The 26777-nt window shown below is 43.2% G+C and overlaps 1 long non-coding RNA gene across 5 annotated transcripts in view; it reads left to right on the top strand.

The window, feature by feature from the left end:
- Window positions 1-17709, top strand: part of LOC138689522 (uncharacterized) — a 49817-nt gene extending 32108 nt beyond the window's left edge. Inside the window, exons 1-5 of one of the 5 annotated variants that reach the window (XR_011328348.1) lie at window positions 4524-5463; window positions 6025-6154; window positions 8971-9084; window positions 14368-14559; window positions 15345-17171. This is a non-coding gene — a long non-coding RNA (uncharacterized lncRNA). The other 4 variants (XR_011328345.1, XR_011328347.1, XR_011328349.1 and 1 more) reach the window with 4 other exon arrangements.
- Window positions 17710-26777: the final 9068 nt, after the last annotated feature.

The raw sequence follows: 26777 nt of genomic DNA, 5'->3' as shown, positions 1-26777 counted from the left end.
GTGGAGATAACAGTTCTCTCCATCATCTGAGACAGACGTCTCATACCAAAAGATGCTTAATGCAAAAGTCTTTCACTCAGGTAGTGCCAACTTCCTCAACTTTGCAGACACGTACTCCTGCAATTCAGGTACTGTGTGAATTTCTGCCACTGAGGTGCTTCTGCAACCTTACACTGGATTTCACTGCATTCCTTGGGGACCTACACTGAAAACTATCTCCTGACAGGATTGCCAGACCGGACATCTTCCCAGCTGTCTTCTCTTAGGGGACCAATTTAGAGGATGCTCTCGTACCTTTTCTGATGAACAATAAAGACTTTTACAGTCTGTGTGGTAGAGGATATACACATTCTCTCCAAAAAAGAGATAGCTGGGGCACTCGTGAGAAGAAAAAAAGTATATTCAAATTTTCATTTTAATGTATTAGGATTTGGAGCAGTCTTCCCCTTTTATGTGAGAACACCTTAATCAACAGAATATAGGGGAGATAAAAAACCACACTGACACAGTTTCATTTTTATAACATAATTACTCACTGGTACAGAGAGAAAAGACAACGGAGTAGTTTTAAACTGGGATATAGGAGAGTCAGACTTAGATTTCTGTTTCAGTATATTTTATATGTTGCAGCAACTTTGAAAAGTAAGACTTTCAGCTGCAGTATTGGGCAAAATGGAACAAGCCGCTAGAGTTGATTTATGTAAGCAGAGGATAAAATCTACAACTTTTAAAAAAATCATGTATTTCAAAAATCACAGTAGGCAGGTATTAAACATTAACAGATACTTATGTATCAAAACAGAGAAAGAATCACTTCAGCATTTAGGCTAATGAGAACCTATCCTGAGGATATTTTACATAGCGACTTTTGGCATTTTTGGCAGAATTAAATGGCAACAGGATATCCCCAATCTGCTACTGCAAGCAAGAAAGAAAAGAGTTTCATGTTCTGCCACTCATCTTACATTTTCCATAGATGTTTTTTACATCATACCTCTCCTGGCAGGCATGAAAAATTAATGATGGGACTTTAAAATTTGTCTGTGCACTACACCATGGCCAGGATATATGTGGACTAGTGGAAGGCTATCCATGTCACTGCTAGAGCTCATTTCCCTTGCACTTAGACATATGCCTTTTGGATGTAAATCAAAAGAAATAAAAAGTTACTAAAAACATGCAGGAGTATCCAAGACCACAGTGCTATAATCAACAAAGAAGGCATAGAATCACAGAATGGTTTGGGTTGGAAGGGACCCTAAAGGTCATCTAGTCCACCCCCCCTGCCATGGGCAGGGGCACCTTCCACTAGACCATGTTGCTCAGAACCCCGTTCGTGTTCCGCTCTGCCAAAGGTGTGGGGGTGGAAGGATGCTAAGCCCTGTGTAAAACTGCACAGGTTCCAGCTCCAGTTGAGGGGATGGAGAAGGGGTACCCATTTGGGAGGAGGTATTCTCATGGGACTGCCTGCCCAGCATTCTCTCCCTGGCTTCGCACGTAACCACTGGGAGGGAGCAAAGCAGATGCTTCTTCCTGGAGCTCTGTAAAGCGACCCAAATCAGGGCAAACATAAACACAATCAACATGAAGTTTCCAAGGGTGTTTGTGTGTAACAGCAGGAAGAATAATCAGAACTTTCTTCAAAACTCAACACCTTAGTGATGTTTAAGATGAGTAAAATAGATTTTAAAAGCAATATTGTGACATCTACAGCACTTGTTAAAATTTGTTTTCATGCTGAATTATATGAGATTCTGGACTATACCATGAATACCGTACACAAAGCAAAACAGAAATGAAAGTTAAGGGACTGCACAGGGCTGAACAGTCAGCAAAGAACTGTTAATAAAACCCCAAAATCTTGATTTCTACTTGTAATCTAATAACTGTACAGTCATAGTGAGCTTACAAGCAAGAATCACATGAAAAAAGGGCAGATTTAATCTCATTCTTTGGAAACTGGGAGTATTTTATTCAGCACTGAAACTATTGGCAGCCAAATGCAGGGGAAATTTACTTTATCGTTAGGTATGAACGTTGGTATGTGACTAAACAAGAGATTTCAGATATCATTGTTGTCAGGACTTCCAAGAGCAAGAGTTTACTCTCACTATAAAAGGAAAAATGCAACCTGATCCATTACAATAGAAATATCTGAACATTTTTCCATGGCATGTTATCTGTGAATAATGGAAAATTTGTGGGAGCTAAACAGTAAATAATTGCTCCGCGTTTACTGAATTTCATGTCACGTAGTCTGTCCATTGTTAAACTTTCCGGAAACATTGACCCAGAGTATGGTACCCTGTTATGCTAAGCATAGATACCACCGAACAACTACAGCAGTTATGAATATGCCAATTTTTAACTGTGTGAAACAGTTCTATTACACAAAATGAAACTTTAATTCAAGAAATATATAATTTAAACATGAATTAACAATCTTCAATGCTGTAATTTGAACAAAGTGAGAAAAGTTACAAATTGGTCACAGTAAAAATGTTGTCAATCATGCAAAATAGAGGGACATTCCTAAACAAACTGTTGCAGAAATGTGATTTATAGGCACATGCAGAGAGAGACCAATGGCATCTAGAGCAAGACATATGCATGACAGTGATACTTGTCTAGACATTAAGACCCTTAAATTTAGATTTTTGTATTTAGATGCATACAGACATGCCTACAACCCCATTATAGTCGATGGAAACCTAATCAACACAGTTGGAGTCTAAAAGAGCAGTTCAGTTTTCACCTTAGAGCAGGCATTAAGGCTATGACCTTACTAGCAAATAAAACAGTTCCACAGCTTAGATACCTAAAACACTTAAATTTAGGTGTCTTAATCTCATACTCAGTGCAGTCATACATCAAAAACCTTCATGTGGCAGCTCTAAGTGCTTCATTTCAGCAAGTCATCCTGACTGTTTCCTTGGTGCTCAGAGTTTTTGTTTCTATACCGTCCCAGTTTAAGCAGCTCAGTGCTTGGCTTCCACCTTTGCTGTAGTAGGATCAAAAAACTACCCAAAACAGCTGTTAAGTTTTCGAAGGGATCCAATCTGAAAACCTTCCTCCAGATATGCCTAACTCCACATAAAGATTTGAGATCCTTCAAATTCAGTCAGAGCTCTAGCTCTACTTTCTAAAACATAACTAACAGAAGAGATAATGATGATGATTCTCTTATCAATAAATAATTTAGTCAGCACTATGACTCTATTGCCTCATGGTCAAGGCACTCACAGAAGGAATAAATTTGTTAAAGAAGTTCTTTGCTCAATTGATTATACATTTTATTTTAACTGGTCTCTCTTTGGGGACCATTTACAACTAATTCAGTGTGAACATCCCTTTTGTCCTCAGCTTTGTGGAAAATTTATGTGAAAAAATTCCATATGAGAACTTACAGAAAACTAATTTTAAAAAAATTCTTTCAGTCAGCCCTAAGTTTTCACTCACTCATACCCACATACTCCCAAGCACAGAGATGTGTATGTCCGGGTGGTCTGGCAAGGATTGTCTGTGTGTTATGTGGATGAAAAAGGATATTGTTTTTTGATTCCTCACTATATCTCTTGGCTTCCTCTTTACTGCTGATAACAAATGGGGTTTTGGACTGCTCTTCAATACCATTTAGAAATCAGTCATTAGCTTAGGCTGATTCTTCTGTTTCAGAATTTAATTTCACTTTCCATGAGTCTTAGACAATGTGTTGGCTGTTGTATTTGTTTCCTCATTTCAGGTATCTTTAAGGTTACAATCTGCTTTCCTGTTAGGATAAGAGGAACAAGAAAGATACATACAATATGGTGTATCTTTATTGCCATCCTCCTGTTGTGAGACCATGGGCTGTCTGACTTTGACAAAACCACGTTCCTCAATCTTTGCCAGTTTGATTGCTGTCAGTTTTGTCCTTTGCCATCAACACAGGCCCTTCTTTTAGCTCTTGCTCTATTATTTCTTATAGAATAATAGAATCAGAATGGTTTGGGTTGGAAGGGACCTTTAAAGGTCATCTAGTCCAAGCCCCCTGCCATGAGCAGGGACGTCTTCAACTCGATCAGGTTTCTCAGAGCCCCGTCCAGCCTGACCTGGAATGTTTCCAGGGATGGGGCATCGACCACCTCTCTGGGCAACCTATGCCAGTGTTTCACCACCCTCACTGTAAAAAATGTCTTCCTTGCAGCTACTCTATATCTACCCTCTTCTAGTTTCAAACCATTACCCCTTGTCCTGTTGCAGGCCCTACTAAAAGTCTGTCTCCATCTTTCTTATAAGCCCCCTTTAAGTATCAAAATGCTGCTATAAGGTCTCCCTGGAGCCTTCTCTTCTCCAGGCTGAACAACCCCAACTCTCTCAGCCAGTCTTCACAGGAGACATGCTCCAGCCCTCTGATCATCTTTGTGTCCCTCCTCTGGACTCAATCCAACAGGTCCATGTCTCTCCTGTGCTGAGGACCCCAGATCTGGACACAGTACTGCAGGTGGGGTCTCACCAGAGCGGAGCAGAGGGGCAGAATCCCCTCCCTCGACCTGCTGGTCACGCTTCCTTTGATGCAGCCCAGGATGTGGTTGGCTTTCTGGGCTGCGAGCGCACATTGCCAGGTCATGTCCAAATTTTCATCCACCAGTACCCCCGAATCCTTCTTGTGGTGCTTTTGCACACAAACTTGTCTGTATGTAATTCAGCCCATACCAATCTTAGTATTTCTGTTACAACTCTCTACTCTTGGACCAATCATGAAGATAAAGAAAATTAAGCTTTCTTTCACTGCACCTATATAGCCAAGCAATTTTAATTGCAGAATAAGTTGAATTTATTAACTTGCCTGTCTCTTACCACCAGCTTAGCCTCAGTCAGCTGGAAGGGATTTTGGGATAGCATTTACAGTTAATAGAAAGAATCTAGTAAATAGAGATCTGAAAAATCTCAAAAATTATAGTAAATGTACTTTTCATTAGGTAAATGAGAGTCTTTCTGTCTTTTTCTTTCTACTAGGATTTAGGCTAGTGGAATTCTATGTCACTGTAATCAACACCACCCAAGTCCTTTTTTTATTAAGTGCTATTGCTTTTGATAAGAAAAGTTCGGTGTCTCAAATCCTCAAATCAGGCAAAAAACAATGTACTGAACTTTATTATAAAAAAAACATAAGCAAAAGGGGAAGAAAAGACTGTACTCTGTCTTGAGGATTTTTAAATTTAATGTTTTAATTCCAACCTTAGTACTGAAACTTTTTTTTTTCTTTTTTTTTTTTATGGGGACCAAGGCATATCCATCACTGAAAGCTTTTAAGGACAGAATAGACAAACTTCACTGTGTGACAAAACTGATCCTGCACTGCAGGAGAGAGAAAGACTAAATAACCTTCTGAGATCCTTTCCATGGCTGTTTCCTATTGTTTTGTTAGTATCGTGTATAAGTCACGATCATAGGATGCTGAAATTCCCATAACGTCAGGAGGTTAGCATATATATATATCTATAGTAGTGTGTGTGTATGTATATATGTATATATATGTACGTACAGTCTGTTAGTGAAAAAGCTGTCAAGTTGGTGTTTTAAAAGAGATATAAAAGCAAAAGCAAAAGCTCTTTCTCATGTTATATTTTTCAATAAATATAAGTCTCAACAAAAATGAATCTGGATTGTTCTATTAAAATAAGACAGTCTATTTTGTATCTGGTGGAATTTTAATATGAATTTATAAAACTTGCAGGTTTGAGAACATAGAGTTTATTTGATTTTAGACATAGTTATGAAGTCTAATGATAAAAGTAGTTATGCCATATCTGTACAGAGCCACTTTACCTGGTAGAGCAGATTAGGGCCAATTCAACATGTACTTGCAAGGTCAGGTCATGAATGCTCACTGCCTGCATTGGAAAAATCATATACTGTGCTTTTGTGCCAGTATTTCTTGTGTATTTCATGTGATCTTTTGGGTTGTCTTGTGTCTAACCTTCTCTTTATTTTCCACAAATCTGTCATATGCAGCATTTTTCTGTCTGCTTTTTGCTTCAGAGCTCAGCTGCTGCCCCAGGAGGCAGCTGCACTGGAAGCCGACTCTGCCAGACGTAGCCACTGCTTCTATCTAACTTCCCACCTGGGCTGGAGCACGAGCATGAACACCACGCTGGAAGGACTTCTGCAGGTGATGATGTTTCTGCTTCAAGCGTGTGAGTACTGACGTGTGTCGAGCCACTGAATCACTGCTGAGCTCAGTGGGACACTTACAGTGCGGAAATTGTGCACTCCAGACGGACTGGCTGGCTGGGACCTGCTAACCTCATCACCACCTCTGTTGGTCCCATCCTCATTCCACTCAATTTCTGAGTTTCTAAAGAGAAAAATGAATGTTAGCAGACAGTTGTGCTATAAGGATTGTGAACGGATGCAGAAGTTTCAAATGGGGACAGTGACATTCCCACATATCGCATGCTAAGGAAGAATGAGTGGTTATTAGGAATTCTTTAGTTAAGGCTGTGTTAGGTCTTGGAGAATTGGTTTCATTGCCTGCCATGCTCTGCTGTGAGCTCAGGAGTGTCTTCCTTCTTGATATTCTGGAATACCTAAGACCGTGGTCAACCGTAGCACAGCAAGGGGGGGCAACCGGTCCGTTTCAGGCAAGTACATGAAAACACTTATTTGCTCAAGCCAGGAGAAGACTGGATGCATATGTCTAGTAATGTTGCAAAAGGTGGTACTGCAAGGAAAGACAGGCACCCAGGCAAGAAATATTATCATCTGTGGGTCACTGGAAAAGCAAAGTTTTGCTAAGTGTGCATGCCATGAGACGATTAGCAATATGTTTGTGTCTGCTGGATATCCTTCTGCAAGGAGGGGATTATTATTCCTTCCCTGGAGATTAACTGATTCTGCTTGGGGAGAGAAACTTCCAGAGGTGATAGGATAGGTCAAGTGGAAGAGAGTGAAGAGTCATAGGAAAGAGCTTGGTGCCTGCATGTGAAGGAAAGACTGTGTTCAGTCTGTGAAGTCAGTCAGTCAGTGGCCGTAATGTGACAGGGACAATTGATATATGGGGTGTATGTGGGCTTTGCACAGACAGGCCATGGCTCCAGAGACGAGATGGAGCCTGGAGTAGGATTCTGAGCTGGACTTCACAGCTATTGCTTCATAACTCTATCTCTAGAGTCAAAATGGGTGTAAGCCCAACCCGTAAGATGTCCCTGTTTGCAGAGCACCCAGGGCCCAGTTGTGTGCCCATACAATGGAAAACAGAAGCCAAAGCATATACATTCAGATACACATACATAGTCATAGAGTACTGCTCACCTGGGCTAGCTGTAGAGACCCCTGTGGACACTGAGGCTAATTTTCCTTGGTTTCTGCTGTAACAAATAGCCTTACACATCAGGAGATGCTTGTGCGCTATTCAGAAAAGCCATTAACAGATCCAGAAACAAGGTCTTCATCCCCACAAATGACGAAGCCGTCTTCTCATAATTTGGAAGATCTGATAGGGTTTCCTGCAAACCCTTAAAATGCCCTTCCTTTCTTGAGGTCCCTCAGGTGTCCATGGTGGTCCTTCAGAGAAGAGGTGAGGCAAACAGCTGAAGTCAGTAACAGCTTCAAATGTTCATTTAATCCTCCCCTGCACTCAGGGCATCAAACCCGAGAGCACTGGATGACTATTCTGGATATGACTTTAGTGTCTCACAGGGGACGCAGGTAAAAGGCATCAGCAGAAGTATACACTTCCATTGGACCAGCCCTGTGTCTCAGTGTTTGTGCTGTTCGGCGTATGATACTACCAGGGAACCGCTGCGGTTTGTCTGATCGGGTTGTGCCTAGGTGAAGAACTTGTTTAGAAGGAAGGTGTTCTGGATGAGGTATCAGCCTCTGAAAGACACCAACATGCAGCTATAGCTCACTGTATTTACCAGCTACTCAGAATGTATGGTTACATTTATCAAAAAGCATTTATTAGCACTTTATCAAAATGTATAGCAGAGACCTGCCTTGGCAGTGAGGTGTTTCATGTCTCATAGGTTCTAACACGATGTGTTGCCAACAGATTGTGATTGCAAACACCTCAGTGCTAATAACCTAACAGGGAAAAAATGGGAGGAAAGGTGGTTGCTTTACCCTTTTTCTTAGGGGTTGGGAAAGAAACATTGTTGCAAAGAGTTTGAATAAACAAGTGTCACACAGCAAAGACAATAATGTGTAGCAAAAAGCCAAGCAGAAACACTTCCATGGTATTTAAAGGATTAAACAGTTTATTTAAGTGCCTCTGAAGGCGTAGCAGACACAGCAGGAGTGAAATACTAGACTGACAAACCAGCTTGTTTCAGAACAATGGGGGAGGTACAAGGCAGGAGCATGATAAAAAGTGAAGTGTTCATACCCTTAGACAGAGAATGAGAAATAGGATATACACAGATTATTTTCTATTTCATAGCTGTATCAGCCTCCCAAAAATTTGCAGAACAGAATTGATCCCTTTCACAGATGCACTTCAATTCTAAATCACAAGTGAAACCAAAACCAGAAAAAGAAGTGAATTAAGCAAATATGATCAAAATCTGTAGGGATATGCTGGTTTTGCCACTTAGTGCTAAGTTAGCAGTTATCTCATAAGAGGGCAGAAAAGGACAGCTGGAGTGCAAACCTCTTACAAGATTCCAGCTAAATCAGTCCTTTTTAGTTTGGGTGCAGTATTGTTAGGTGGCATTTGAGTGAGTCTACACCTCAGCGATCCATCAACGTGTAAACACTACAGACGATGAATTTAGCTTTGAAAAAGCAAATTAAAACATTATTTTCTCTCATTTATTTGTTTTCTTTTCTAGTGAGTAAGCTGTAATTTAAAAAGAATTAATTTATGGTCTGTCTGATTGTGTAGCAGGCGCATTGAATTTAAATATCATTAGGTTAGAATTTGCCCTGCTGAACTGGTAAAGACAGTAATTTACAGACAATTAGCTGCTTGCTGATGTCTTTCAGATGCTGATCACCGTGAAACATAACCCCAGTGCCATGTCTGCACAAGCAGTTCCTGCCATCCTCCCACTGCTGCCTATTCATCTGCACTTCAGCTTTCATAGGCTCCTTTCAGCAGTAAGTAAAGATTTGACATTGTTGGCAAATTTACAGCTATCTGGTGCCTGAATTTTGTAATTCAGACATTGTTGTCGCTGTGCTGTAATCTGACTAAAGCAAACTGGCAGAAAGCATGTAATCATGTCTCAGACCATCCAGAATTTTGCAGCTATCAAGAGATTGTCTATTCCCAATACATTGAGTAACTAAAACCTATTAAACTATTGGAAAACAGGCTTGCTTGTTCTGTTCTCGTGGAACCTCATAGTTATGGATTTGTCAGTGTTTGAACTTGATCGACATCTTTCCTTGGCAGGGATCTAAAATCCATTGCTTGTCTGTATCTGGTTTATCATCTGTGCTATCTGAACTGCCAGTGATTGTTTCTACAGAGCATGATATGCCTCAGAGTCCACATGTCCAGTAATCTGCCTGGCTTCCAAGCAACAGTATTTAACAGCACTGATGAAAAAGAAGTATATTCCACAAAATAGTGATTATAGTATTTAAATTCCTCATAGTAGTCAAGGAGGAAGTACGCTTCTATGCAAAACATGCAAAAAAAATGAAAAAGAGCTACACAGCTTAAAAAAATAAAGAAAATGGTTTGTTATCAGCATGAAAACTCAGTAGTATTGTCTTTTCTGAACTAATTATTAGTTTTCAATGGTTTCTAAATCCTCCACTATGTTCAGGGGGCATCATATAAACTAAAGCATTAGTAATAAAGATGTGAAAGGATCTCTGCTTCTGCTTTTTCCTTTTCCTGCCTACCCCATCACCTTCCCTTGGCTATTCAACAGCACAATGCCTCCTTATCCATTAGGAAAACATGTATTAAATGAATAGGCAAAACTTCAGTTCAGCCTCATCTCTGAAAGCAGTGAAGTCTGCTAACATGGGCTCCATTGGTACTCCCTACACTAACACCTGCCTTGTCACTTGCTATTGTCTAGGTTGAAGCTCTTCCATGGATTCTGAAGGACAAATGGTCTGAAATGTTCATTCCCTAGGCTGCTTAAAATTAGACAGGGGGGCCAGTCCTGAAAACTGGTAGGTGCAGGGAATAAGTCTGGATAGTATCAATAAGTAATTTTCAGAAGATTACTCTCCAATTACATTACTGAGAGTTTACAGAAGCAGATCCTAAGACCTGGCACACAATCAGTGGTTGTCAGTGCAAGCGCTGTGATGTACCCCAGTCAATGTGCCTTGCTAATGAAGAGGGCTGCAGTATGTTGAACCAAGGTCCTTTTCGTTTGGAGTTTTAATTGTGAAGACAGCTTTAGGATGCAATCATCTCATCTCTGGGAAACAGACTGACCCCATCAATTCTATCACAGAAAACAGCCATCAAATGACAAGAGCTTCTACTCATTGCTGGAGTTGGGACAGCATCAAACCAGTAATTTCATCATTAGCTTGCAACCACTGTACAACCACTGATAAAAAGTCCAGCCATGAGATTTGTTTTAAAATAGGCTCACTTTAGAATAGGGGTGATGTTCTTACTTCCAATGAAAAAAACCAGTTGAATTCTTGTGCCAAAGTGTACGAACAACTTTGTTAGATCGGGACAAACATCTGTCTAGCTCACTGCTCTATCTCTGACAATGGCTACTAGCAGATACTTTAGGAAAGGCAATAAAACAGGGCAAGCACAGGATGACTTTTCCCGTGGTTATACCCTTATAACTTTCAGCAATCTGAGACTTGGGGACTTTCAGGATGGAGGCCTTCCATGAATTCTTCCATTAATTCTGTTTAATTGCTTTTTGAGCCCATTTATACTTTTGGCATCCACAACATCCTATAGCAATGAGTGCTACAATTTAATTATGTGTCACATGAAAAATACTTCCTTTTATTTGTTCTAAACCAGTTGCCTGGTAATTTCATTTTGTTCCACCTTGTGTTTGTGTTATGGGAAACAGTGAATAGTTATTCCCTATTCACCCTCTCAATGCCTTTCACAGTTTCTACATACTTCTCTCCAATTTCCACATATTTATTTATTTTCCATACTGAAGAATCTTGGTTTATTTAATCTCTCCCCATGTGGAAACATTCCAAATCCCCAATTATACTTATTTTCTGATTTTACTGTGTTCCTTTGGGGTAGAATCGCAGTACCTTATTTCCATTTGATTCTTTACTGTTTTCATAATAGTTCTTGCTATTCTATTTTCTGTTTTGATCACTTCTGAACATTGAAGAGATGTTTTCAGAGAACTTTCCATAAGATCTACTTCCAGGATCACCTTCCTCGTGGTCATTTGAAATCTAGTATTATGTTTGTCAACTTATGCTTTGTTTCCCTTCACAATGATAGGTAAGAATTTGCATTCATGAAGGATGCATTTTATTTGCCCCTCTACCATGCAGATATTCTGTATCATAAGACCATTCTGCAACTTCTACTTGTCAGTTCCAGTGCTGACTCTTGTAATTAATTTTGTACCATTTGGAGATTTTTTACCTCACTGTTTACCTCTTAACCACATCATTTAAGAATATGTTTAATATCATAGGTCTAAACACAGACACCTGAAGGACTCTGCTGGTACCTTCCTTCTTTGTGAAAAATCTACCGTTTATTCCTAATCTTTATTGATTTTTCTTTGACCAGTTACTAATCCACGAGAGGACTCCATGAGAGGGCTTTCCTTCTTCCTCCCTTGACATTGAACTCTTTTAAAAGAGCCTTTGTCAAAGAATCTTTTCAAAAGCCTCTTGAAAATCTAAATTCCTTGAGGAGCTTCAATGGTAATTCCTTAATGCTCATGATAATAGAAATAATGTATAGTTCTCAATCAGGGATTAGCACTCAGCCATGCTTATGCTGCTAAAAAGTCCAGACTTGACACCTGTCAGTGTCTAATCTATCTTGAAGAAAAGCTCAGGAAAGTAGCAGGAAGCTGTTTTTTGAGTCTCTCCAGGCAATGTTTTCAGTTGACCACCTTTCTGTGGTTCCAGTGGAGGACTGTGGGCTAAGCAATACTCCAGACTCCATGTTGGTGATTGACACGAGAGGATGAAAGCTGGAAACTATACTTTTTAAAATCAGGATTCAGGTAGCTAGTGTCTAGAGATCCACAGTAACTACCGATTTAGAAGACTTGGATATCACTGTAACCAGAGCTAAAAGTCACTATGCATTTCACCGCAAATCTTCGCTAATATGTCTTGATCGTGAAGACAGGAGTAGTTTCGTAAGATTGAGTAGCTTCATGGAAAGGTACCCTATAAAAGGGTTCAGCAAACTTATGGGAGGATAGGCTGGAATGAGATTTTGATCAATTTCTTCCCATTTTCTTGGATACCAAGACTACAGTTTCTATATTTTATAGTCTTGGCTCCGCAAGGTATTGTGTTTCCCCAACAGAGACATTTTTTCTCCTGTAGCCCTCTTTTGGCCTCTTCTATGCCCCTTACCCTTATAGGTTAGACATACTAGTGTACATGGGTAACAGTGATCCATTTGGGATTGTCAGATAACAGAGAAGCAGAGAAGTCACAAAATGTAAATGTATATAGTCTTAACTGCAGGAAATAGAAACTAAGTGTATCTCAGCTTCACTGTGTGAAACCTGACAAGTCAAGAAATACCTAACTTTCACCAAAGAGGCAGATGCAACCTTGCCAAACTTGCTAGTATTTTTCTTTGCAATTTTACCAGCTGATAGCCGTTCTTAATTGGAAATAAGAGTGAATTTAATCTCTGAGCAATAGACAAAATTTACTATGAGCCATCTTTAGAGTTATTGTGGAGACTGAATTTTCTTTGTCTAGGAAAAGATGTCAGAATATTGCATGTTGTGTCTGTCAAATATCGGCTGGTTATGAGTAGAAGTTTTTAGGCTTGGGTGAAAAATACTAAACTCAGAGAAGGTTTAAATGGGGTATGGGAATTGGAGATTGCTTTGTAAGAGATGACATCTTAGAGGAACAAAGCAGTTTTAAATATCTGCAACTGGCATGTTCTTAAAGGTGTAGTCTGCTAAAATAAACATAAATAAAAATTGAGGCTTTCAAGGGGCTGAAATTTGTTATGATTTATAGAAGAAAATACATCTGAGTGGAAATATGTAATATAGCTGAACTCTTTCTTAATCTACCAACATAAAAGAAACACAAACAAGTCTAGGTATTTATTCTTCATTAACTCTACTGAACCTCTGGAGCCTCATTATGGTTCTGTTTTCCTTCCTGGACTTCAGTTATGCACCTAAACTTGGACATATTTGTTATATACATATGATTCAAAGTCTTGTTATGCAAGATAGAAATTCATTACACGAATAGAGCAGAGTTGTTGACTTCAAGTCAACACTGAATTTTGAGATTAGAATAATAAAATAAAAATTCATGAGGCACATTCATTAGCTTTTCCTACAGATAAGGACTTGCTGACAAAGTAGCATTCTTGTTAAATAAGCTCTCTGACAAATGTAGTCCATTTCTGTTACCAGAGTAATCCTAATTTATCCAAACATATTTAATGTTCAGATATTTCACAAATATTGGCAACAAATAATTTGTAAGCTAATGTGCTTTATTTGATGCTGTGTCCAGTATTTTCCTAGTCACTGTGTTTGGCAACCAGAAAGTTACCATTTGGATTTCTTACCAGCTTGCTATTCGACCAGTATTTGGGGCAATTCCTGATTCTGCTCATTCCTTATTCCCTAAACAGTCCTGACCAATGTGCACAGAATCTTCTTTTTCATATCAGTGTAGATAAGAGTGTGTAGAGGTTACAGTCACGAGGTGTTGTTTCAGCTGCCTGGTTGGAAGACAGACTTATGAAGAGTATAGTGAAAGGGGAAGACTAAATTTTATGTTTCCAGTAAAACTTTAATTGAATCAGAATTCACATGAAAACTAATTAAACTTTCAGAATTCACAGCCTTTTATCAACCTGTAGTCCTTTGCATATGTGTGAAGAGCAATACAGACTCATGAAAAACTAAAGAATCTGTGTAACTAAACACTCCATGTACATATGGCTCTTCCTAAGAGTAAAGAAAGAAGAGGGAATGAAGGAAATAAGAGGATAAAGAAACACTAGGAAAGAACATAATTTGCTGAAAGCTTCGTGGTGTCTCAGATGCAGATTTCTGAACTTGTATGTGAAATCCCACATTCAGAAAACCAGCTGAGCCTCCTAGTAGAAGCAATTATTGTATCTTGCAGCTACCCCTTGAATTATTGTTTGCATAAGGATTATAAAGAAGGGTTATTTCTTTGGGAAAATCTAGACCAAGGTATAATAACTCAGTTTCACTTCTTGACTTTCAGTGTGGTTTCTGAAAGGATTAGCTGGTATGAAAGAACTCAGCCACGATATGTTCTTCCCTTGAGACAACCCCTGTTCATTTATGAAAGGCTTACGTCCCCAGCCATGCACCTCGGAGTCTTGTTTGCCTCTCATTTAGCACAGGCTGCCAGGGCCAGGCTGCCTTGCACAGCCTTTGGAGAGGCAGAAAATAGGTATGTATACTGTATTCAGAAGCAAACCAGAAAAAAAAAATGCTTGATTCATACCAGGGAACAGTTTTGGAGACTTGTAAGTGTTCACATGTATTTTTCCCTCAGAAAAGCATATGAAATTCCCAAAGTTTATACAGAGGAATGTTTTCTGAGCCAATTGCATGCCCAAGCATCTCAACAGTTCACTGTCTGCAGTAATTTGAATCTAAAACTGAGTAACTTTTGCCCTTGTTCTGGTTACTGGTGTTTGGAGGATACAAGATGACTTTAGGGATTCCTGGTTTCCTTAATGTCATCCAACATCCATGATTGTGCTGGCCTGGACTCTAGAGGTACTCCTTTGACCTGCTTATATTTATTTGTGGGACCGATGCCCAGTCCCAAGATTTAAACTGTACTTGATCCTCCTCCTGCCAAAAGTAACTATGCTAGAGCCTAAGACATTAAGGGTCCAAAAGCCTTGATTTTTCCTGGGATTTTCCTCCTGCTGCGAGGAGCAGTGCAGTAAGCTCCCTGCCCTTCAGTCAGGTACAGCTGGTATGGATAGATCAGACCCAGTTAGCACAAGGATGATGTGTGTGAATAAGGCCGACACATATAGGAACACAAGACCATAAAGTGAGTAGGGGTCCTGACAAAAATAGTCAGAATTACTTTAGTTAAGATTTCAAGGCATTTATTATTAATATTATCTTATAAGTTGTTATAGGGCTGATGCTCTTTAAGCTATGTCTATAAGATGTGCAAATCCCAGAAAAGGATAATTCCTATCTGTTCTTCTGCAGCCTGCTTTCAGCCAAGTGTGGATAGTGGTATGAGCGACAAGTCATTCTGCTCATGCTCTTTGTGGAAATAAAGCATTTGGAGAAGGAAAGCGGACCAGTTCACTGGACTGTGAAGACAGAGCACAAGAGAGATCTTCACCCTGTAGAGTAGTAATTAGGGCATGCACTAGAGGACAATGACCTGGATTCCGACATGTTTCTGTGATGAATGTTGATATTAGAGCATCCATCGTAGGTAAAATATGTAAAACACCTCTGGATAAGGATCAGTGCTTAGAGCTCTGTTTACTCTCTTGTACACCCAAAAGAGCGTTTTTGCCTACTTCGTCATGTCCCCTCTTGCATTTGTGCTGTGTGGCCAAGTGACTTTTATATTCTTCTGTGTTCCAGCAAAAATGATGGCAAGTACCATTTTTATACAGTTAGTCCCTTGTTCTGTGCTTAAGGTACAATCCAAAGTTATCTGGGCTTAAATTTCCTCAAGTAGTGGAGAGTGCTGAGGTTGTACATCCACCTCGCTAAAGGAGATGTGACGTCAAACTGATGTTCATGCATAAAATTTAAAGGGCAGCCTTCGTTTGTATTTAAATATAGTCCTCACTGCCGAATTCTTCAAAATGTGCCTTTAAAAACAAACCCTCCACAGGTAAGGCTGAGTTTTCAGTCTCTGGGGATCGGTGAACTCAACTGCAGGTTTAAGAAAGGCACCAAATCTCCAAAAGAGAGACCAGCCCCCCCCCTTTTTTTTAAGTGATTCCTTTTGGCTGACTTTAGAAAACTTCCTTTTAACAGGGGGTGGGGTGGGGGTGTGATTCCATTATCTACATTCCTACCTCTTTCTATAGGCTATTTACAAAATCAGGGTATCTAACAGAAGGGTATGTGGTGACCAGATACTTAAGCTAGACATTGCAGTGTTTATTTTATTCAATAATGTCTGTACGTGTTAAAGCTTTGTGACTAATATATATTTCATTCCCCAAATTCAGAGATCTGTAGAATTTAAGAGAGAGTATCTCAGAGATAGCTGTGTTCCCAGCTTGTCTCAGAAGAGCAGAATATCTGCTGTACCTCTCACATTCCTTGGCTGCTTCTCTTCAGAAATAGCAGATCTGTATGGATTTCCCATTATTACAAGACACTGCCTTAGCCAGTAAGCAGAGGGGATGTTGGGTAATGCTAGTCAGATCCTAGGGCAATTAAGAAAAACATTTTTGTTTTAAATTCAGTGCCAGGAATTCTTATTACTAGAAAATGTTTGATGGCAAAGAAATAAAACAATAATTATGTGGGTTGAATTTTACACTGAGCTGAAAGAGTATTCCAGAAATATTACTTGAGATAAACAGCCAAAGGGGATTTCTGATAATTAAGTGTGATTTCCAACTGAAGAATTAAACCAAAATGATGCAGATGCATTTTGCTGCCTTTTGTTAACATGCAGTCTAACTTCCTTTGTCTTTCCTTTTCCATTTTTTTCTACTACTTATATTTATTGTAGTGCCTTGAGCTAAGCTTACTGTGGGCAGAAACTAACGTCTGCTGGGGTAGAAACTGGCGTTCTATTTTATACCTATACAGCACCCGCAACACAGAGCTTAACTGAAACCCTTATAAGGGATAAATAATAATAATTTAATACATGGCAAGATAAGAAATGTTGTCCAGTGTTGGAATATATCTTGTACGAAGACATAGTCTTTTGGAAGGTTTTCAAGGTAGATAAAAGAAATGTAACATCAGATAAAACTTTCTACTGTCAGACTTGTACAAAATGGTTTTGATACCACCGATACTGGTATAACCCTTGGACCGAAGGTTTTTTTTTCTTGTAGGAAAGCTGCAATAAAGAAGGACGTGTAACATGCATTACAGATTGGCCTTAATGGCCTTGACCGGCCTCCCCTGGGACCCCTACCCTCCGCCCCGGGGCTCCCCGTCCTTCGTTTGCCCTGAAACCTGAGCGGTGGTGGAGGAGTGCCTGTCTCCTGGGCAGACCCCAGACCTGTGCTGCCGGGGCTGGTCTCCTGGACGGACCCCTTGGTTGCGCCTCTGAGCCTGGCTCCAGCCCTGGCTCCTTCGCTCCTTCGGGAGCTCCCGGGATGGACCCTGGACCTGGTTCGTCTCTTGCTGTGGCCGTTGAGGGGACCCTGCCAGCAGCCCCCCGGGGCTGTGCCCTGCTCCTGCTGCTCAGCTCCCACCGCTGATGGGCTCACCCCTGGCTCCCCGCTTGCCTTCCCGCGGTGGCTGCCTCTCACTGTGCCTGAGCGTGGGTTTCATCTCGCTTTGTAGCTACAACCGGTCATTTCAAGGGGAAATTTTCACCAGAACTGCAAAATAAAAAAGCAGCTTTGCAGCCAGATAATAGTCTTCTGCTGGTTTAAAAAAAAAAAGAAAAAAAGAGGGGGCTAGCAAAAAAAAAAAAGTATTTTTTATTTACAGAATGCTTAGGTGCAACTTTTTAATACCGTCATGTTGAAACATTAGATGAAAAAAACATGTTTCCAGCTGAAAGGAAATAGTAATAGAAATAGTAATAAAATAAGCTAAGAGTAGTGTTTGCTGCAGCGTTCAGTATATGCTGTCCAAGGATGTGGCTATGGCAGAAGCATTTACGAGCAACTCAATATTCAGGAGTGAACGGTGAGGAAAGCTGCTCTAAAGTAATTTCTTTGACCTCCAGAACCAGTGGTGTTTCTTTAGCATTTTGTTTTGCTTTTTGCTAATCAGTTTCTGCATCCGTAATGCTGGCTGCTTTGTTCTACTGTAAACCCTGGAGTTTCTGGAGTGCGCTCTGTCTTTGTGCCTGGATGGGGCATGTGTGTGCAGGTGGCTTAGAAAATGATACCCCAGCGTTGCACCACCGTTTCATTCCTGGAAGGGAAGCTTCTTGTACTACGTCCTCTCACGGCCCATGAATATGACCATGTGTGCTCCTATTTGCCTTAATAAACCAAAAAGAAAATCTTTAGAAAACTTGCAGCAAAGGGAGATGATTGTTTAGCTAAAGAATATTTTCTTTACTGACCTCAGAAAGGTAATCAAAACACATTCCAATACAAATCTTTTGCCTGCGGAAAACTCAGACTCTTGGATGAGGAATGTAAATTAAATAAAAGGCATCAAGCAGGCTACGGGCAGACACCCCTTCTGAATCAACCAGTCTCAGCTGAAGCCATTAAGGGCCCCAAAGGTACCACCTAGTTGTTTGTGACTTGGCTGCCAAAAGGCTTGTGCAGTCCTTTTCTAATCTACTTTCAGGCAAGACGGAGGAGATAGTCGGTGACAGTGGTGATACAAGAGGGCGGACCAGCCCAGACACCCTTGCCTGCAGTAAATCTGGGATCGCCAGACAGACGGAAGCAACCAACCTGAGACTGCCAATGTTTTCAGCCACCTAAACAGATGTTCACCCTTGCCTAATTTGTTATCTTTGTAATGCTACCTTTTCGCTTTTGTGTACTTTGTGACCTGAGCCCCATTACATTTGTTTCAGGGGTGGTGCAAATATAGTGGAGTACAAATGTACTCGATTGTGGGCATTAGCAAATTAGGTGGTGATGAGTAATCTGCGCTTTCAGATTCTCTCTGAGAACGGGTCTGAAACACAGCTTAACAGATGTGCCAAGCAGAAAATAAGCTATATCAAAGTGGAGTATCGAACAATAATTATCTTGCAATTTGATTAAAATAAATTTCAACTACAAATTGCTCCTCCTCCAGATTTCTCAATATTATCTCTGACATGCAATCTATGAGCCTGTCTTCTAACTGAACGTGGCTAGATTGGGAGAATTGGCATTTTTTTTAACCTCCTTTTTCCTTATGTGTATCTGAATCTTTGATATGTATAAATACATACCAGTTATACACTTTTGTATACAAAAGTGGATTATTTGCTTGTCTCTGTTGTGTGCTACTCAGGTTTATAAAGTATAAACTTATCAGGACAGATATAAAATCTTCCATATGTTTCACTGAAATACCAATGAAAATTTAATCTGATTTATCATCTCTTAAAAGTTCTTCCTTCAGTTAAGTTGCATTAACACTTTCTGTTCATGGAAAATACCATACAACAATTTAGTGTATGATCTTACAGATGTGAAAGATGCCATGTGCTGCCATGGGTAGATAGTATTTGTGATGATGAGGTTGTATTATTTTACTGACTTTAGAAGCTGCAAGAGAATTACACACAGAAAAAGAATTTCAGAAAGTTAGCTAAATGCAGTGAATTAGCAAAAATATCAGGTGTAAGGGGTCTATCTTTGACTCAGTTATTGGTTTTGTTTGGCATTTCACATTGAAACAAAAGATCACATCACAGCTAAGTAAGTCAGACGGCACTCTTACAAGATGCCATACACGTTCTGCCAAGGTCAGCAACCTACACAAATTATGCTCCCCAAAAACCAAGCTACAATACTCTAATCAATCTCAAATGAGCCTAACAAAGCAGACACATTTTTTGTAAGGTTTTTTTTTTCGTGTAGTCTAATTGAGGATTGATTTGTGTTATAGAATATTTTCCAATGGGCAGAAAAAAACACTCTATTGATTTGTTACCACATCTTACTGCTTCTAAGTATCTTAGATGTGTGGTTGTTACTTTGCCACTATTGCAGGCCTGTCACCAAGGAGCAAATCTCTGGCAATTTTCCGCAGTGTTTTCTGAGCCAGAGTCACTTTTGACCTCTGAAGAAAAGGTGGAGGTTTCCAAAGATTTAGAAAAGTATTTTCAGCAAGATGGACACTGACCACAGCCTGGTCACTAACTCCACGCTTTGTTCAATGGCTGAGACTCACAGCAGGCAAGCACATCCCCTTGGGGTTCCCCGGCCCTGAGTTCCCTTTGAAGGAATACCTACCTTTGCTCAACAGCCTGGGAATTAGAGCACTTCCCCAGGAAATGCAAGACCTTGGCCATCGCCCGTGTTCTGGGAGATGCTGAAACCACACCTTCCTTGGCTTGGAGTCTGGGGAGCACCTCATCATCTACGGGGTGGGTGAAGGTAGACCACAGCGCAGAAGAGACTGCAGGAGATTCATGGAGCCAGGAAGAGAAAAGCTCACGGGGAGTGGGGAAATGTCTGTTCCCAATACTGTTTGTGCTTTTTATCCCATCTCTCTTAAATGGGCAGTGCACAGGCAGAGCTCAGCTCAGGAACCAGAATGAGAAACGCTGTCTCAAAAAGGCTGTAGGCGTACGTGCCCTCTGGTTTACACTCTCAGGCTAGTGCGCACTTTGAGGCACCAAATTGCAGACAAACTGGGTACAGACAAGGGCCCGAGGGTCCCGTTCCAGCCCAGCAGCTGTAACAGTGGGTGCAGGTGAGGGAATGGCAGCAGCAGGAGAGGTCACTGCTGGTCCAGGCACATCCAGCCCCAAAATCCAGACTGTAGGTAAGTGGGATGGATTTCGGCCACTGTGGCTCTAGTCCTCTTGAATTTGTCCATGAACCATCGTTACACAAATGATGTGTAATATTGTTGGACTTCATTGAAGCCCATGGGGAAAAAGTTGTGAAGACGGATGTTAAAAAAAGCAGTTTATTACAGATACGGGCCTATTAAATTGAAGGACATTAAGTGGTGAAATAAATTATTAAGAAAAATCAAAACTAACAGACAATGGCAGGCATTCTCTTGGGGAGAAATCTATTTTCTTCTCAGCCACAAGCTCAGTAATGGTGAGAGATGATCCATTTAATGCTGTTTGAAATGTAAAAGCACTTGTACTAGATCATGTTGTATGAACTGTATGCTCTAACACTGCATTCAAAGGTAAATATTGCAGTGTTGTACGAGAACCACATACACAAACTTTTCTCTGGGAAAATTCAGCACCCCTTTGTATAAAGAACTGATTTTATCACCTCAGAAAATTCTTCTGAAGTTAGTCAATGTTGTTAGGATTTTGCAAAAACACTCATGTTGTGTTTGTCCTCATTAGCAAGCTAAGAGGTGCTCCTCCTTAGCATTCGGATCCAGCTCCAACACTTCAGTGAACAAGGTAATAATGAAGAGAAAATGGGAGAAAGAAGCTTCCCGTCCTTTAAGAGATTGTTTAGATATGAAGAGATTAATAGCAGTCACCAGGGGATCTGAACCAAGGCTCTGTCTTCAGAAACTTCCCAGATGATAATGGCACAAAGAAGTCAGAGCCAGATTTAAATAAAAATGTAGTAGAGTCCTATGGGCAGCTCCAGGTCCTAAGATCCAAGAACCCTCACATTTTAAATCCAGATCTGAATCTTTTACAGTGCAGACCCAGGCTAATGTAGCAACCTTCAGTTTAATGCAGTCAAACCAATCTCGGAATCCACATTTTTTAAATTTTATTATTTAGATTTTCTTTCTTTTTTTTTTTTTTTTTGTCAAACAGAAATGAGGTTTATACAATTGCATGTACTGAGGTTACTCTGCATATATGGTGATTTTCTGAATCCTCCCTAATAACCAGAAAGTCCTGTCTGTTTTCTACTACTTTTGGCAAAATGGTAGAGATCTCAAAAATAATTAAGCTCCAAGTTTTATGCAAATAAATGAACAGTTAGAGGACAGGAAGTCTGTTAATTAAAGCCTGCAGTAGAAATTTATGCTCCATTAGAATGTGCATGAAAAACAAGCCTGGAGCCTGGAATGAAAAACACCATTCGGACAGCACAGTTTGTGAAAAGCAGTGCTTCCAGTGCTCACATCTGGCCAAAGTCAATCAAGTACAAGGCACAAATTTATAGGAAACCAAGGTTTATTAGCTTCGATGTTCAGGAAGATAATTGTTTTACTTAGTAAACATTTTATTCCTTCATTTTTTGCAGTCTGATGTGCCTCTGCTTTTGGCTGGCTTTGGGAGCAGAAATGCAGTAACACTGCGAGAAAGGCCAAGGCATTTCTGAGCCAGTCTAAAGCAGAAAGTCTGGGCAGTCATGTGAAAATAAATTTGTTATGAGATTTGCAGCCCAGCTTCTAAATCAAATAGGTTTTGATAATAAGCAGTCATTATAGTGTGTCTTGTTCCATTCTTTCTTTGGGTTGTTTCTAGATGGCTGTCACCTTAGTATAAGATATATTAATTCTAATTATCTAGTCTAAGACTTTTCTTTTTCCATGATACATCATTTACAAAGAAACGCCTCACTGCTAGAGCTTAAACCACTTTGTTCCTTCTTCACATTCTGATTGAGAAAAAGCTTTTTCCTGGTTGCTGTATCAGAATCTCTGCTAACCGTGCAACTATGTGTCAGTGTCTGCAAGGAAACTGTATAGACCTGCATCTACATTTAGTCTTCACGAAGCAAAATCTGTCCAATTATGCAGCTCTTTCCAAATGCTTATGTCCAAGGAAGCCAACATCACTGAAGCCCAACCACAAGTTTGATCAAAGTGCAGTTTATGACTGTGTCAGCATTGCAAATGTACGACTGAGTCAGACAAATTTTTTCTCCTTTCTCCTCTGTTTTTCTGCAATGCACAGTAAATCAAATTTAATGTTTCTAGCATGCAAATGGTAGCCTCAGTAACTACTCTTTAAGCTTAAGAATATTTGTAGTTGGATTTCGTAAAAGGCTTCGTAGAAAAAAAAGGCTCATTGTTTGAAGCCCAATTCATCCTTTGGTTAAGACTGATCAAAATAGTTTATACAGATTTTCATAAGCTTTTTGCTCACACTGTGTATTATTTGCCTTAGTGATCACAGCTGAAAAGCACGATTTTAATAAAGAAGGTGAATAAGTAGATTAAAGTAGGTTGCAGGGGCTGCCTCATTCCAATGGTAAACAAAGTAAACTGGTTTAATCAAGGCAAGATAGGTTATATATAGCATGCGTATTATCATTACTTCATTTGCTTACTGATTTACATTCATATTTAAAGTAGCCAACGTACCACAGATGATAAGAAAGATTACTTTTTAATTACCAGCTGAGCTCCCTGATATGTTTTTACAGTTTCTTCTGATGAAGTAAGGAGTTGCTGTAAACTCTAACTCTAATTAGCATCCCCCAAACACCCAGGAATCAAGAATTTGTTTACAAGCCCCTATAAGGAGTGACTGAGCTAATCACTTCTTTGAGTATACCCCTTGTGCAAGGGCAAATCCACGCTCCTGTGAACGGCTATGCTAACTACAGACTGATTTTATTGACTCAATTCTTTAGCATTAGGTGAAGGAAGGGGTAGGAAGGAGACTGGTGATGCTGGTATCTCAGGCGACGTGTGCAAGGAGACACATAAGGGTAGGGCTGAACGGGTTCCCGGGCTCGGAACCGGGAGGGAATTTTGCCGGGGGGTGTAGCGGCCATGGACTGCAGAGGATTTTGGAGGTTTCTGGCTTTGTTAAAATCACGCGAGTGTATTCCACACAACTGCATGCCTGCAAGTGCTGGCGGGAAGGTGCGGGTGACCCTGGCCGCCCTGTCCCTGCTGCTGCGGCTTGATTCAGGCCGCGGGGATGGACGCTGCTCTCCCCGAGCCGCCCTGGCTTCTCGGGAATCTCCAGCACGTACGAGGTGACCAGCGTGAGAGCATCGGCCTGGGCGCCTGGCTGCTGCCAGCCTTGCTGTTAGTCGACAAGCAAGCGTACGCGCCAGCCGAACGCCAACCCGTCCTTCTGGGGAAGGAAGAGTCGCTTTATATGAAAACGTATAGGCAAAGGAACTCCGCTGCTTTTCCTGGGGCCTTTAAAGCTTCGCCGGGGTACTTCCCCGAGGGAGCGCCCACGAACCTTTGCCCCGGCCAAAGGGCGGCTGTGCCCCCGCGCCGCAGCCCCAGCGTCGGGAGCCGCCACCCGGGGCCCCCCGAGGCCGGCGGCCGGCGGTCCCCGGGGGACGCCGGTGCGGCTCGGCAGCCTCCGCGGAGAGGCCCTGCTGGCCTGGTGGGCTCGGTCCTGCGCCCGTTCGGGGTTTCGGAGCGGCGTTTCGGGCCAGGGGCCGGTCTCGGGACCCGCCGCTCCCGAGGGATGCCGGTAACCGTGGCAACGCCGTTGCCTGGCGACGCCGCCTCCGGCTGCCGAGTCTGTGTCTGTCCCTGTCCCTGCTCCTGCCCCTGCTCCTGTCCCTGCTCCTGCCCCTGCTCCTGTCCCTGTCCCTGTCCCTGCTCCTGCTCCTGTCCCTGCTCCTGCCCCTGCTCCTGTCCCTGTCCCTGTCCCTGCTGCTGCTCCTGCCCCTGCTCCTGCTCTTGTCCCTGCTCCTGTCCCTGTCCCTACTCCTGCTCCTGTCCCTGCCCCTGCTCCTGCTCCTGTCCCTGTCCCTACTCCTGTCCCTGTCCCTGCTCCTGTCCCTGCCCCTGCTCCTGCTCCTGTCCCTACTCCTGCTCCTGTCCCTGCCCCTGCTCCTGCTCCTGTCCCTGCTCCTGCTCCCGTCCCTGCTCCTGTCCCTGCTCCCGCTCCTGTCCCTGCTCCCGCTCCTGTCCCTGCTCCCGCTCCCGCTCCTGTCCCTGCCCCTGCTCCTGCTCCTGCTCCTGTCCCTGTCCCTGCTCCTGTCCCTGCCCCTGCTCCTGTCCCTGTCCCTACTCCTGCTCCTGTCCCTGCCCCTGTCCCTACTCCTGTCCCTGTCCCTGCTCCTGTCCCTGCCCCTGCTCCTGCTCCTGTCCCTACTCCTGCTCCTGCCCCTGCTCCTGTCCCTGTCCCTGTCCCTGCTCCTGTCCCTGCCCCTGCTCCTGCTCCTGTCCCTGCCCCTGCTCCTGCTCCTGTCCCTGCTCCTGCTCCCGTCCCTGCTCCTGTCCCTGCTCCTGCTCCTGTCCCTGCTCCCGCTCCTGTCCCTGCTCCCGCTCCCGCTCCCGCTCCTGTCCCTGCCCCTGCTCCTGCTCCTGTCCCTGCTCCTGCTCCCGTCCCTGCTCCTGTGCCTGCTCCTGCTCCTGTCCCTGCTCCCGCTCCTGTCCCTGCTCCCGCTCCCGCTCCCGCTCCTGTCCCTGCCCCTGCTCCTGCTCCCGTCCCTGCTCCTGTCCCTGCTCCCGTCCCTGCTCCTGTCCCTGCTCCTGCTCCTGTCCCTGGTCCCGCTCCTGTCCCTGCTCCTGCTCCTGTCCCTGCTCCTGTCCCTGCTCCTGCTCCCATCCCTGCTCCTGTCCCTGCTCCTGCTCCTGTCCCTGCTCCCGCTCCTGTCCCTGCTCCTGCCCCTGCTCCTGTCCCTGTCCCTGTCCCTGCTGCTGCTCCTGCCCCTGCTCCTGCTCTTGTCCCTGCTCCTGTCCCTGTCCCTACTCCTGCTCCTGTCCCTGCCCCTGCTCCTGCTCCTGTCCCTGTCCCTACTCCTGTCCCTGTCCCTGCTCCTGTCCCTGCCCCTGCTCCTGCTCCTGTCCCTACTCCTGCTCCTGTCCCTGCCCCTGCTCCTGCTTCTGCTCCTGTCCCTGCTCCTGCTCCTGTCCCTGCTCCTGTCCCTGCTCCTGCTCCTGTCCCTGCTCCCGCTCCTGTCCCTGCTCCCGCTCCCGCTCCTGTCCCTGCCCCTGCTCCTGCTCCTGCTCCTGTCCCTGTCCCTGCTCCTGTCCCTGCCCCTGCTCCTGTCCCTGTCCCTACTCCTGCTCCTGTCCCTGCCCCTGTCCCTACTCCTGTCCCTGTCCCTGCTCCTGTCCCTGCCCCTGCTCCTGCTCCTGTCCCTACTCCTGCTCCTGTCCCTGCTCCTGCTCCTGTCCCTGCCCCTGCCCCTGCTCCTGCTCCTGTCCCTGTCCCTACTCCTGTCCCTGCCCCTGCTCCTGTCCCTGTCCCTACTCCTGCTCCTGTCCCTGCCCCTGCTCCTGCTCCTGTCCCTGTCCCTACTCCTGTCCCTGTCCCTGCTCCTGTCCCTGCCCCTGCTCCTGCTCCTGTCCCTGCCCCTGCTCCTGCTCCTGCCCCTGCTCCTGCTCCCGTCCCTGCTCCTGTCCCTGCTCCTGCTCCTGTCCCTGCTCCTGTCCCTGCTCCTGCTCCTACTCCTGTCCCTGTTCTTGCTCCTGCTCCTACTCCCGCTCCCACCCCTGCTCCCACTCCCGTTCTTGTTCCCACTCCCGCCCCTGCCCCGGTCCCTGCCTCTACTCCTGTTTTTGCTCCTGCTCTCGCTCCTGCCCCTCTCCCTGCTCCTGTTTTTGCTCCTGCTCCCACTCCTGCCCCTGCCCCTGCCCGCGCTGTGCAGCACAGCCCCGGCCAGCTGCCCCCCCAGAGCAGGTCCCTTGGCGTAGGACGAGTGGGTTTGAGTTTATCGGACAGTCTGGGAGGTCAGAATTGGAGCTGGTGTGTTTATCTGAAAAAAAGGAAGGGGGAGGGGGCCGAACTCTGGTCTCTCTTACAGCAACATGAACCCAGTTGTGGCTTAAGGCAGGATGTGACTCGGTCTGTTGCTGTAAGACACAAGTTTGCACAAAAGTTCATTTGGGGCAGGATTTGAGGGTATCGATTAGTTTCTCAGCCCAGACACAGAACAAGTGCTAACAAACTAGGGCCTGGCTCCTTTACTGTGTGAAATGCAG

The sequence above is a fragment of the Haliaeetus albicilla genome, chromosome 17 (genome assembly GCF_947461875.1).
Source record: "Haliaeetus albicilla chromosome 17, bHalAlb1.1, whole genome shotgun sequence".
In the NCBI taxonomy this organism is placed as follows: Eukaryota; Metazoa; Chordata; class Aves; order Accipitriformes; family Accipitridae; genus Haliaeetus; species Haliaeetus albicilla.
The sequence above is the reverse complement of the archived record's forward strand: the minus strand, read 5'-3'. Positions and strand labels throughout refer to the sequence as shown.